Genomic DNA, 12154 nt, shown 5'->3' with positions numbered 1-12154 from the left:
GTATTCCCGATTGAATAAAGGTTTCAAGTACATGTTGACAGTCATCGATGTTTATAGCAAGTTCACTTAGGCGATACCTGTAAAATCAAAGACTGCAACTGACGTAGCCAAGGTCATAAACAATATTTTGCGTGATGGACGTGTACCGTCGCACCTGCAAACGGACCTCGGGAAAGAATTCTACAATGCAACCTTCAAGGCTTTGATGAAGAAGTATGGCATCAAACACTACTCTACATTTAGTAACGTCAAAGCCTCCGTTGTCGAAAGGTTTAACAGAACTTTGCTTTCCAAGATGTGGCAGCAGTTCACGGCTAACGGAAATTACAAGTGGCTTGACATCTTGCCGGAACTTATAAGCGAGTATAGTTCCACGGTGCATTCTACCACGAAAATGAAGCCAAAGGACGTAACGGACAATTGCCTGTTTCAAACAGTGTTTTCCAACATGAAGAAGAAAGATCCACGAAAGCGTAAAGCTAACGCCGGTGACATTGTTCGAATCTCCAAGCAGAAAGGTATCTTCGAGAAAGGTTTCACTGCGAACTGGAGTCCTGAACTTTTCCGTGTGACACATGTTCGTGAATAAGAGCCTAGGACCTACTACCTCGAAGATTTGGACCACAAACCTATCCATGGTGGCTTCTATGCCGAAGAGATTCAGCCTACGTTGTATCCCGATACGTACTTGGTGGAGAAGATTATAAAACGAAGAAATTGACTCTCCTATGTCAAGTGGTCGGGCTTTCCACCTCGCTTTAATTCGTGGGTGGCAGATGCAGACGTCGAGATGTACACAAGACTTTAGTAATTTGTCTGTGTATTTTTTTTGTACTTGTAGTAGTGTAGTATGTATGTAATACATGTTTTTTTAATAGAACTTGTGGTGTTTTTATTATCTCAGGCCTGTCACTTTAGTTGTACTTTTTTAAAATATTAAAGTTGTTTTGTATCGACCAGGGATCGAACCTAGGACCTTAGTCAATCTAATTAATCAGAATTCAAATAAGTTAATTTTTTAAACGATTTTGGAATTTTTTTTATTAAAATTTGTTAATAAATAAGGATTTTCAATATGGTGGTTTTGATGTCTGATAGGATGATGGTCGTAGAGGATTAAGAGTCTCCTACAGAATGTTGAACATGGTTTATTAAATTATTATTTTTTACATAAAATTAAACATTATTGCATCGTTGGGGTATCTAACCGAGGACAGGAGCTGATCTAATCAATATGTCAATTGATGAGTAATTTATTTAATGAATTTTGGAACTTTTCCCGAATTTCTAGCTAAATAATTACGGATTTTCAAGATGGTGGCCAAATTTCAAGATGGCGGGTGTCACAGCAATAATAAATGATTACTGCACTCTAGCGGATACGAATTAAACTAACATGGCGTCGGCACACTCTAGCCGACGGTACAATGATGATGGCTTCCAGCATGGAAGACAAGATGGTGGACATGACGTCATACTAGGTGACGATATATGTGCTTTGAAAAAAAGTGGTGGGAGTCAGTATGCCAGCAGCCACCGCGGGGGAAGGATCGGTCGTTATTTTTATTTTTTTGCCCTCACTGGGTTCGAACCGCGGACTCCGAGCTCCGTGTCGTAAATGTTTGTTTTTTATAAAAACTTTATTAAATTTTATTATTTAATTTTTTTTTATATTTTAAAAAAAATGTCATTCAAATCGGATAATAAATAAAAAAGTTAAAGATGGCGACCCTAACGAAAATTGCAACGGTGACATCATCATCCAATATGGCGGAAAACACATCGCCGGAATGTTCGAGAAAACAAAATGACGTCATCCAAAATGGCGGATCCAAGATGGCCGCCATGATCTACTTGTCCCATTACGTTATGTCCCGTTACGCTTTGTTACGTCACGCTGTGTCCCGTTACGCTCGTCCAAGATGGACGCCGTGACGTCACAGTCCATGATGGCTGACCGGCACCTCGCACCTCGCCCCTGGCCCAGTTTCCGGATGCCCTATTATATACTACTAGAGGCTTACAGGTATGTATAAGATATGTCTATTTGAACTACTATGCCAACCTGTTTAGGTTGAATGAGAAATGACCGTGAACGAAACATGTCCAGACTGTGCGTAACCGCACGCAAAAATTGAACAGAAGTAGTCCAGTGTCCCCTGAGACGCTGTATTGAGATTTATATATTTCCACTTTGTGCATGCATGTTTGTACTGTCTCAGGATTCTTTCTATAGCCAAAGATGGTACGATCAACATATCTGTTTGGCGTTTGTCTGAGATTTGTTTGACCTGAAGGGTCTTTTCGTGCAGATGTGTGCAGGATTGCGTACAAAATGTAAGTCAGGGTTTAAATAGTTCAGGACTTATTTTTTGTTAATATATGGTTGATACAAGCATTTTCTAGTTTTTTATAGTCAGTGTTTTTACTTTTTAGTGTGTACGTTTGTAGGAGAATATTCAGCTAACTACCTCTTCTTTTTTGCCTTATAACGTCCTTATAAAGACGAAAAATTTGATATTGCCAGCTTGTGTAATTTGAAGCAGCTATGCTTAACCTCGTTGCTGTGGTCTCCGATACTTTGAACACACAATAGTTTCAGAGGGTTGTCACTACAGTGGGATATGGTGTATGTTTTTTGTCGCTAGCTTGTCTACTTTCTCGGAGCTACGAGATCATTTCTCACCCACTCCCGCTGGATATAGGCCTATAAGCCCGTCGGCCGACCAGCTGAGTGAGTCTTGTGGTTCATCTATGCCAGCGTCAAGTGTGGCAACGAATTAGAGTTGGCGAAAGAGTGGTAAACTGTCAAGGGAGGCTTCACGAGGAAGACAGCGAGGCCCGAGTGTGTAGTTTCAACGCAGTGCGCAAGTGAGTAGAGGAGGTGCTCGGGAACATAAGTGTGCGGGCACTGACCAACAAGAGATCTGTTAAGTACAAACCTAATAGGGATGCCATTATTTCATGGACTGGCGTTCAGCTGCCGTTTAGTGTAAAGTATAACTAGGTAGTAAAACAAGAGATTTGTGTTTATATAATTAAATAATTAATATCAATTAAATTGAAAATCTATAAAATTCTGAATGCTTATTCTTATAAATTATTTTAATTTTTCACTAAACAAACTGTAATAAATTTTAATACAATTAAATTATATATGCAGGAACATAACCTTGCAAACACTCTCATAAAAACAGACAGGAGACTACTAAACCTTCCACAGACACTCCCTGCCAGAGACAATGGAAGCTTACAAGCAACCTGACATCGTTATACACACGGCAACATAAACTCCCTTACATAAATACACTTTAAATACACTTGAAAAAGATTATAAACACCATGTAGGCCTATATCACTTATATTAATATAAGTGTTTAAATATACAATAATTTAACAATTTTACTATTCTTCGCATCCTATATTCTAAACCCATAACAATATTTTATTTGTACCCTATGATAAGATTTACGTTACATTTATCTTCTAAAGCTGACCTGCGCTTAAGTTAATTTCTCGTTCAGAGCAGACAGTTTAAAAGCACCAACTAAATGGAAGGAATCATTATTTGAATTCCCAGGGCCTTGAAAAATTAAGGAAGTAAATAATTATCTTGTTTCAGATAAGACTTCACTCTAATGCAATGTAAAGAAGTGCTATTAAACAGTCGTTAACAAAAGCAATCAAACAATAGAAAGAAACATTGAGCAGTTCTAAAATAACACACCTCCCTACATTATCTGGACATTTTACACGTAAGAGTTGTGTCACAATCCATTTTAATCTCGTAATAATAAATTTTATAAATTGAAGGAAATTTATTACTAACTTGTCACCACAGAAGTGATGTATTTTATGTTTTTAATTCTTACAAAGTCTCATTATATTTATTGCACGATATCTGCTTCTCGTCTAAATCAGGCTTGTGTCGATATCTTAAATAAAATTGTTTGTTTACTACGACCTGTCATCTCTAAGAAATAATTTCAATTCTTACACAGCTGGTTATTAGATTTCCGTAAACTCATATTGTATTAAATCAGAAATTTTTATTATTTTTTTTAAATAATCAACATCGATGAAAGAGCAAACTTATGAAATAGTCGAATCATAAACAATAAACATGGTGAGAGAGATCGAGTTTAAATAGCAAATGAAAACGTTATAATTATATAATATTTATCTAGCAATTATGTCGTAGCATACTTACCCTGAAACGTAGTACCTCTTCGAGTTTTAGTTGCTGTCTTAGTAGTAGATCCAGTTCAAAATAATATTGTCTTTTAAAAGACAAGTGCTGGGAGTATTAAAATTCGCGAACGAACAGAAGTGCACCGGGGAAAGAAATTGGACTTGCAAACGATTAATTAGCCTGTGTGTGTGTATGTTTTGGGAAAGGTCATCGGCTTCCTGTCGCCCTCCCATTGTGCTGCGCTCCGCGGCCACGGGCTGTCATCCTGGCGCGTGTGTCAGCTGCGAGCCTGTCAGTCACCTCTGAGGACGAGCAGGTGTCGCTGAAGCCTTCCAGTCTGTTATTAACACTGAAGTGGACAAATCGTATCGTAATGATACATGTATGAGTTAAAATTTGAATGGGTGGATCATGATGTGGTCTACATTCTAGTCGATATTATTCTTAAGGGCTATGGAAAAATATAAATGTTTTACTAAGTTATATACTGTAACATCAAAATTAAATATTTATATTTGTTTTGTTTGTATATCTTAATATTATTACTACATAAAATTAAAAAAAATGATATGTTTGAAAAAAAAAAGTATACGTGTAGTAATGTACGCGCGTTAGAAGTTAAACTTACTTTGAATAATAAAAAAGTCTAACATTAATTTTGCATCAAAATAATTAATAGAAATGAAATAATGAAAGGACTGAAGTGATATTATAAATAGGATTGGTAAAATATATATTCAATCAAATTAAGAAATTAAATTTATACTCAGTATTCAATATTAATATAAACATATGAATAAAATTAATTATTAAATTTAGTTAAATAATCGAGATAAATTTTAATTAAAATTTAAAGTCGATAAAATTACTGAATTTTTCTTCTAATTAATAAATTAAATTATTTATTAAAAATACTGTAATAATATGTAATACAAATTAATTATACATACAGGAACATAAACTTAAAAACACTCGCATGAAAACGGCTAGGAGACTACTAAACCTTCCACAAACACTCCCTGCCACAGACAATGGAAGCTTACAAGCAACCTGACATCGTTATACACACAGGAACATAACCTCCCTTACATAAATACCATTTGAATACACTTAAAAAAGATAACAAAAAACACTTTCAATCACTCATATTTACAATTAATAAATGCTGTAAATTATATGGACCAATTTTGGTATTAATCACTAAGTATAAGATTTTAAAACACAAACTTAATTTTTATTTGTATGTAACTTTTTTCAGCCTGTAAAATTAATGCGCGCTCGGAACGTAAAAATTATTTCTCACCACTTTCATAACGCACCTTAAAAAGTATAACTTTAAAAAAAAGGTGAGTAAGTCTTTTTAGTAGTGGCCAGAGATGTGTAACATCGAACCTCGGTAACGAGCTAATTAACGTGTTTCCTTGATGCAAATACACTTATTATACGAAAATCGGATACGAAATTTAACGTACAATACTTTAAAATAATGCCGAGTGTAATTAATGAAAGAAAATTGTGTTTTCAGTTACATTTCTTTACGCGAATCACATGTAATTTCCGCACCCACCGCTTTAAATCGCTTCCAGAGTAGCTATATCGATTATTGAACCATTTGATTAGCAGACCGAAGTTTTAAATTATGCAATGAAACGAATCGGATAAAAGCAAAAAAGATTTTAAAATAGTAAAACCTGGTTTGCAACTGATTTTCTAAAGGGAGTTTTATTAATTTCCTGTCCATATTGTTAAAATTCAATTAACCGTTAATGCTTAAACGTTTCCCTTTGGCTTTGTGAAATTGGATGCGCGCCATCCACCACAGATGACATCACCGTGGCTATACATTTCCGTTCCATGTGACTTCCGTTCTATTCACGAAATTACTGCTACCAAATGCCGTATACCCAGAGCTAAGATGTTACACATCAAAGCATTAAAATGATATCTTATGAAATGAGAAAGTGTGACTGAAAAGTATAAACTGTTCTAAAGCTACCACCACAGTAGGCAATGCTGTGCGGTTGTTCATGCATGGATGCATAAGGTGACAATGGGTGCTCTAAAGATCTAGTCGTATCTGGAGGGGTTGAGATTGAACCCACGACTTTAACAGCACATGCGTGACAAGAATAAATTCATGTTAAAACGGCACAGATTTTTGGAATTCCATTTCTTTCGTGGGTCAGGAGGGTGCGTGGTGCTATAAAAAAATTCAACAACAACAAAAGGATCATCACTTTTAAAAAAAAATTGCTCCTTGTTTGTTTCTCCACTTTTAAAGGGATATTAGCTGAATATCCTCACTTGCCCTGCCCTAATTATCAAATACCACTGAAAACACAGTAAGTGTGTTGTATTGGTTTTCAAGTACTTCGTTATTTAAATGTTACTTCAAAAGTAATTACAAGAAAAGTTATATACTATTCATATAAATAAACTGAAATGAGGTTGCTTGGCTAGTAGATTGCAGCCACGACGCAGACTGACCTTTCGATTGACCTTGCGGTCGCCATTTTTAGGGCAGTAGTCACCTGGGACGTTCTCATGACGTCTCTGCTGATTTAATGTCAGAGCCTTGCTATAGAATTTGGTATTGTCAGATGTAAGTGATTCATTTTTGTTTCCTAGTTCATGGAGACGACTATAAGTTGGTGTATTTTCTTATTTCTTAACAGAATACTACCCTGAGGATAGGACTGCAATATCGACCGAAACGTTAGTGAAATCTTTCCCTTTGAAGCCCACTAGAAGCCTCAAGCCAAGCAGCCTCAAACAATGACCGCGAAAGACTGCGATCTTTATTAACTATGTTTAACCTCTTAAAAACATCAATTGAATATGCGTAATTAAGCGTTCGTGCCAGCAGGATTTGTTCATTCTGTAGATATCCTAAGTTACACAGTTAAATACAAATATTTATGGATGGTGCCAAGCTAGAAGAATATCTCATCGAGCTCTGAACTGTCAGTGTTGTTATAATCCATATAAGATAGTCGCAACTTGCCAAAATAAAGTTGGAAATAACTGAACGGAAATAAACAAAAACCGAGCCTGAAAAATCAAATTTTAACATTGTCTAATTTCTTAATACTTATTACATCTGCATTACTGCTAAAGCAAATCGTTCAAGCAAACGAGACAATCAGTTTACGTTTTATACAATTCTCTGCTTCTCCAGGTGAATTATTTACTTTCTTTGAAGCGGAATATAAACTAAAACCAGTTTGTACGTGTGCACATCTGGATACCTGTGAAAAATTTTCATTACGTGCAGATTTCAGTAAGAAATAATTTTTTGAGTTTGAGATAGATACTAAAAATAAAAAGCCTAACTAAGCTTTGGAGGCGAGAAGGGAGGCCAGACCTGGCATGGACTGGGGTATACGTGAATGGAGCAGATCAGGTATGCAAAGTAAATGGTTTCAGGTACACAGACATTTTATTCAAATTCAAATCGAAACATTACGTTAACATTACTGATAATGTTAAGTGAAAACAATTCAGGCAAGGCTAAATACATAAATTGGGATCAATGATTTCGACAAAACGTGCTTGTTAACATCAATAAATTTCAAAGGTAAGCCGGCTACACCTTAAGCGATCCAAACAACGGACCATCAAAAAGGGACAATGCGCAGTTGACTCGAAACAAAAGCATTGCCAAGTAAGAAGTTCAGTTCACATCAATAAGAATTACAAAACTACTGCAAAGTGCAGGTACAATTAAAGAAAGAATTTACATTATTACTTAACAAACAAATACGTGCGACGACGTCTCAGGGGGAGACAGTTACAAACAAAAATGTAATCGAAGATGAAGTTAATTTAACGCTAAAAATCCAAACATGTTTTTCTTGGTGGCGGCCGAAAAGGAATTTAGACAGAACAAATTCAAGAATAAATGACTCTACATTAGGGGAAGGCCACCGCCTCACTCACGACTCAAACCAACTTACATTTTTCCCCTGAAGTCGCACACGCATTTAGTTCAAACAGAACCTAACAGACTACATGCTAGTAGAAGTACAACAGATCAGCTACCGCTGACAACCGAGCCTGACTAAACAAACCAGCAGAAGAAGGCTCCCCAATTTTTTTTCCTAGCCTAAGTTAATTCTAAGTGTGTAGGGGAGGGTCCAGGTTAGGGGAGGACCTAAGTGTGTCTCAGGCCGAAGCCTATACACTCTACCATGCGGGTTTTAAACCATGCGGGACAAGGGTGCGTGCATCGTGTTCTATTGGGGTTTACTGGCCAGCCATGGCAGAAATTGGCGCCATGGCTGACGCCCCATTGGTCGCCTAGCTTAAAAGCTAGCTAATGTGACCCAGGTAAAACCTGCATAGACACAGGGAAAACCCTGGGCCGGTTCATGCGGGGATCAAATAACATGCATTAAGCAAGCAGGTAACTACTGGACAAGAGGGAAGAAGGGTCCAGGTAAGAAGAGTTGGAGGGGCTGAAAAATCAACCATGCTGTAGTTGGGTGCTTGGGCCTTGCGGCCCGCATTTAAAGTTGGGAACTCCTGGGTTATTATTAACCAGGGGCGCATGCGTCCCCAGGGGCGGGCGACTTCACTCGTCGGCCCAGCCACAGCTGCCCAGGCAACCACAGTTAAGACAGAAGTGGGCAGACGAGCCAGTAAACCGGCTCGAACTGCTGGCTCTCGGAGCGAAAGGCAGCCTGACATTGCGCCATCTTCATCTTCCTTCTTCCAGTCAACAGCCAACGACCTTTCAAGCCAGGGTTGGGGTAAGTCGTTCAGGCGAATGAAGTATCTTGCGAGTCGGACCCTCTTGCCCCCCAAATTCCCGGGTCGGTTGAAGGTCGCGCCGACCAGGCGGGGTATGAACTGTTAGACTGTTAAACTGTTCGACCGTGGGTCGAAGACACTCCCACTTATCTGCCGAGCCAATAGAGACTCTGCTAGTCACACCCTTCAAAAAGTAACTTTTCTGGTAAGCCAATAGAAACACTGTTGCCCCCCACTTTAACACGATTTAGAGGGATTCGTGTTATGAGGCGGGATTTCAGCTTTCCAGCCAGTGAAAATGACTTCCCAAGAATTCAGGCCTTCTAGGAGTCCGTGGAAGAAGCACCTAAGGAACAACCCAGACACTTTTGCGATGAGTTGGGTCGATCAGTTCATCAGTCGAACAGTTTATACTGATCCGGTATAAACTGTTCGACTGTTGAAGGGTTCACCACGCGCTAGTGGTAGACCAGCGCGCTACCTGTGAACGATAACATTAACTAAACACAAGCAAACCTGACATTCTAGTATACCCGCAAGATAGCAGCAACTGTGTCCAGGCAACGTCACTTTTTATAGCCGCAAGATAGCAGCAACTGTGAGCAGGCATCGCCACTTTTATGGTGTAGATAAATCTTTCGAACATTCATGATTTGCACATATAAGCCATCAGAAACATAAACTGTATTGAGGTTTAGGTGTTTCATTTGCAGTTGCTGCAACAATGATTCAGACGTTGTAGATGGAATACTGTACCGTGACAAATAAACAAAAAAAAACTTTTCTCCGGTGACAATAAAAGAAGAAAATATATTGCAGAACGCATCCGATTGTGCATGTTAACAAATAATAAAAATTAAATTAAAAGAAAAGTTTTTAGATACAAAATTTTACGTTGAAAATTAAATAAAGGTTACGAAAATGGTGCGAATCTGTAACTTATACACCATAATAAAATAATTTTATAAATATTTAAAACCAGTATAGTGTAATTATAATCCTAAAACATTATTTTTAAAGTAAAAGCTTTTTTAACTAAACAATAATAATAGAATGTTGCGTCCAAGGGTTAGAATAATTTGTAGAGATATCTTATTCGTCAGCAGCAGGGGTATAGGCCTAGTGGCATACATGCTTGATACGATCGAGAGCAGAATGGCTAACTTTTTCACACTTTGGAAGCGTTCGCACACTTCCGTATTACTTTATAATTTTTAATAGTTTATGACTTTAAATTCTTTTAAATAGTATCTACTTAACATTCACTTTTTAATATATGCATATATAATATTCCAATTTAGTTGATTTTTACTAAAAACTTGAAAGTACCTATTGAAGTTTTAACTTTAAATAAATGCCATTCTTATTCCAAAAATAAATAGCTTAGATATTTTTTAATTTCAAGTTTACCGGTGTACCTAACTTATTCGTTTGTTTTTGTTAAGCATTTGAATAATTTTTAGTTAGGTTACGTTTTGTAAATATGGATACCGTACTTTTTTTTTCGTATTCATCGAAATTTCTGTGATTGGTGATTGCATTTATTTTAAATGGCTATGGAAATTTTTATAATTGAAGGGCAAACTGCATGGGCGAAAACCTGTAGTATTCCCAGAGGGGGCCCACGGGATAATATTCATCATATTCATTTTGCAGTCACTATTTTGCAAGCGTAAGCTGGCTCCCTCAGGGAGGGGCTTTTTGATTCCAGTGCCCCCCCCCCCTCCAAAAATAAACCACGCCATGGCAGACTGTCCTTTTTTTCTTTATGGAACACAGGAAATGCCTAGTGACATGCGTGGCCAGATCGTTAGGTAGGCCTATGTTGTAGATTCGAGGGTATAACTTTCTATTATGCCATGTGATGAAAATGGCGATAACTAACTGTGGCACATCATCCGATTATTACAAGGACATGATAAAATTATCAAATTTTACGTTCAATTGTAAGCTGCGGGGCGAATCTTCCCATTAATATATTGAGGTCTCTCGAAATGGTATGTTTTATGTGAAAATTGAAATTGAGAATCGACATGTTAAGCGGATTAGGTTTATAAGGTAGTCTTTCAAGTGGGCATTTTGATGAAAATGATTTGCAAGAATATTCAGTTTTTTAATTTCTAAGCACAGATATGTCAAAAGTTATGTAGCTATAATAAAAAAAATAAAACACAAAGACTAACTTCGCCACATGAGAGTCAGTCGCTGCATTGACTTTCGTTACACCAAAACTTAGAACAGATTTCTCCAAGTCTATGACAGAAGTCAAACAAAAAACGAAGGTCTCAATACACAAATAACCCGCTTCGCATCAGAAATCACAACCTGAAGTACATAAGCTGTGGCCAACTATCAACGCACACATACAGAGGTAAACTCTATTGCTCGCCGCGACCAAAGGGTAAACAATAGTTCATGGGCAGAGCAAGTTATCAGAAAACTCTAACATTGGAGAAAAGTCGCGTGGTTTCTGATATGCTGCCGATGGGAAATTCTACTGACTTGATATTAATTGTAATGATGTGCAAAGCCCGGGCAGCGCCGTGTACTTGAGCTAGTATAATATAAGTTCAAATTATAGTATTGGTTTTCAGTTTAAATTTTTTAAAAATATAATTATTAATATTTCAGCTACATTTACCTAATAAACTTATAATAGCACCTCTGAACTATGTTTATAAACGGAATAATGCAATAGATAAAGTTTTGTATTCTAGAATTTGAAATATAAAATTTCATATAGGCCTATCTGTGTTCCGTTTTCATTAAATTTACTTGCCATCAGCAATAACAACACAATAGTCTAGTCAGATTTATTTAATTACACTTAAACTAAGAAATGATTATAAGAATGCAGAACAGTTAAAATGATTAAGACAGTAAAAATACTTAAAGATCTCTTATAAATACATAACACATTTTTGAACAATCTACATTACTTAGCAAAATAAACACATGTGACATAATATACATATCTTCTACGAAGTGATATCAGTAGGGAGAGCGTGCCGACTCTGGAACATAGACGAGGGGGGAGCGGGGTAATCCGGGGATTATCCCATTTTTTATGGTTTTTTACGCATTTTTTATGGTTTTTTATGTGCAAATCCAGTTTTTTATGCGCTAATCCAGTGGCTAATCCGGAGATCCACAAATCCGCAAATTCGCAAATCCGCAAATCCGCGAATCCGCAAATCCGCAAATCTCAAA

At 37.0% G+C, this 12154-nt stretch overlaps 1 protein-coding gene across 2 annotated transcripts in view; it reads right to left on the bottom strand.

Moving 5' to 3' along the window:
- The window catches only part of LOC134535585 (very long chain fatty acid elongase 7-like), a 120418-nt gene extending 116089 nt beyond the window's left edge, over window positions 1–4329 (bottom strand). Inside the window, exon 1 of one of the 2 annotated variants that reach the window (XM_063374797.1) lies at window positions 4211–4329. The gene's annotated coding sequence lies outside the window, so the exon portion shown is untranslated. The remainder of the gene's footprint in view (window positions 1–4210) is intronic. The other variant, XM_063374799.1, reaches the window with a different exon arrangement.
- Window positions 4330–12154: the final 7825 nt, after the last annotated feature.

Source organism: Bacillus rossius, chromosome 8 (assembly GCF_032445375.1).
Source record: "Bacillus rossius redtenbacheri isolate Brsri chromosome 8, Brsri_v3, whole genome shotgun sequence".
NCBI classification, from domain to species: domain Eukaryota; kingdom Metazoa; phylum Arthropoda; class Insecta; order Phasmatodea; family Bacillidae; genus Bacillus; species Bacillus rossius.
Note: the sequence above shows the minus strand (reverse complement) of the source record. Positions and strands in the feature narration are given on the sequence as shown.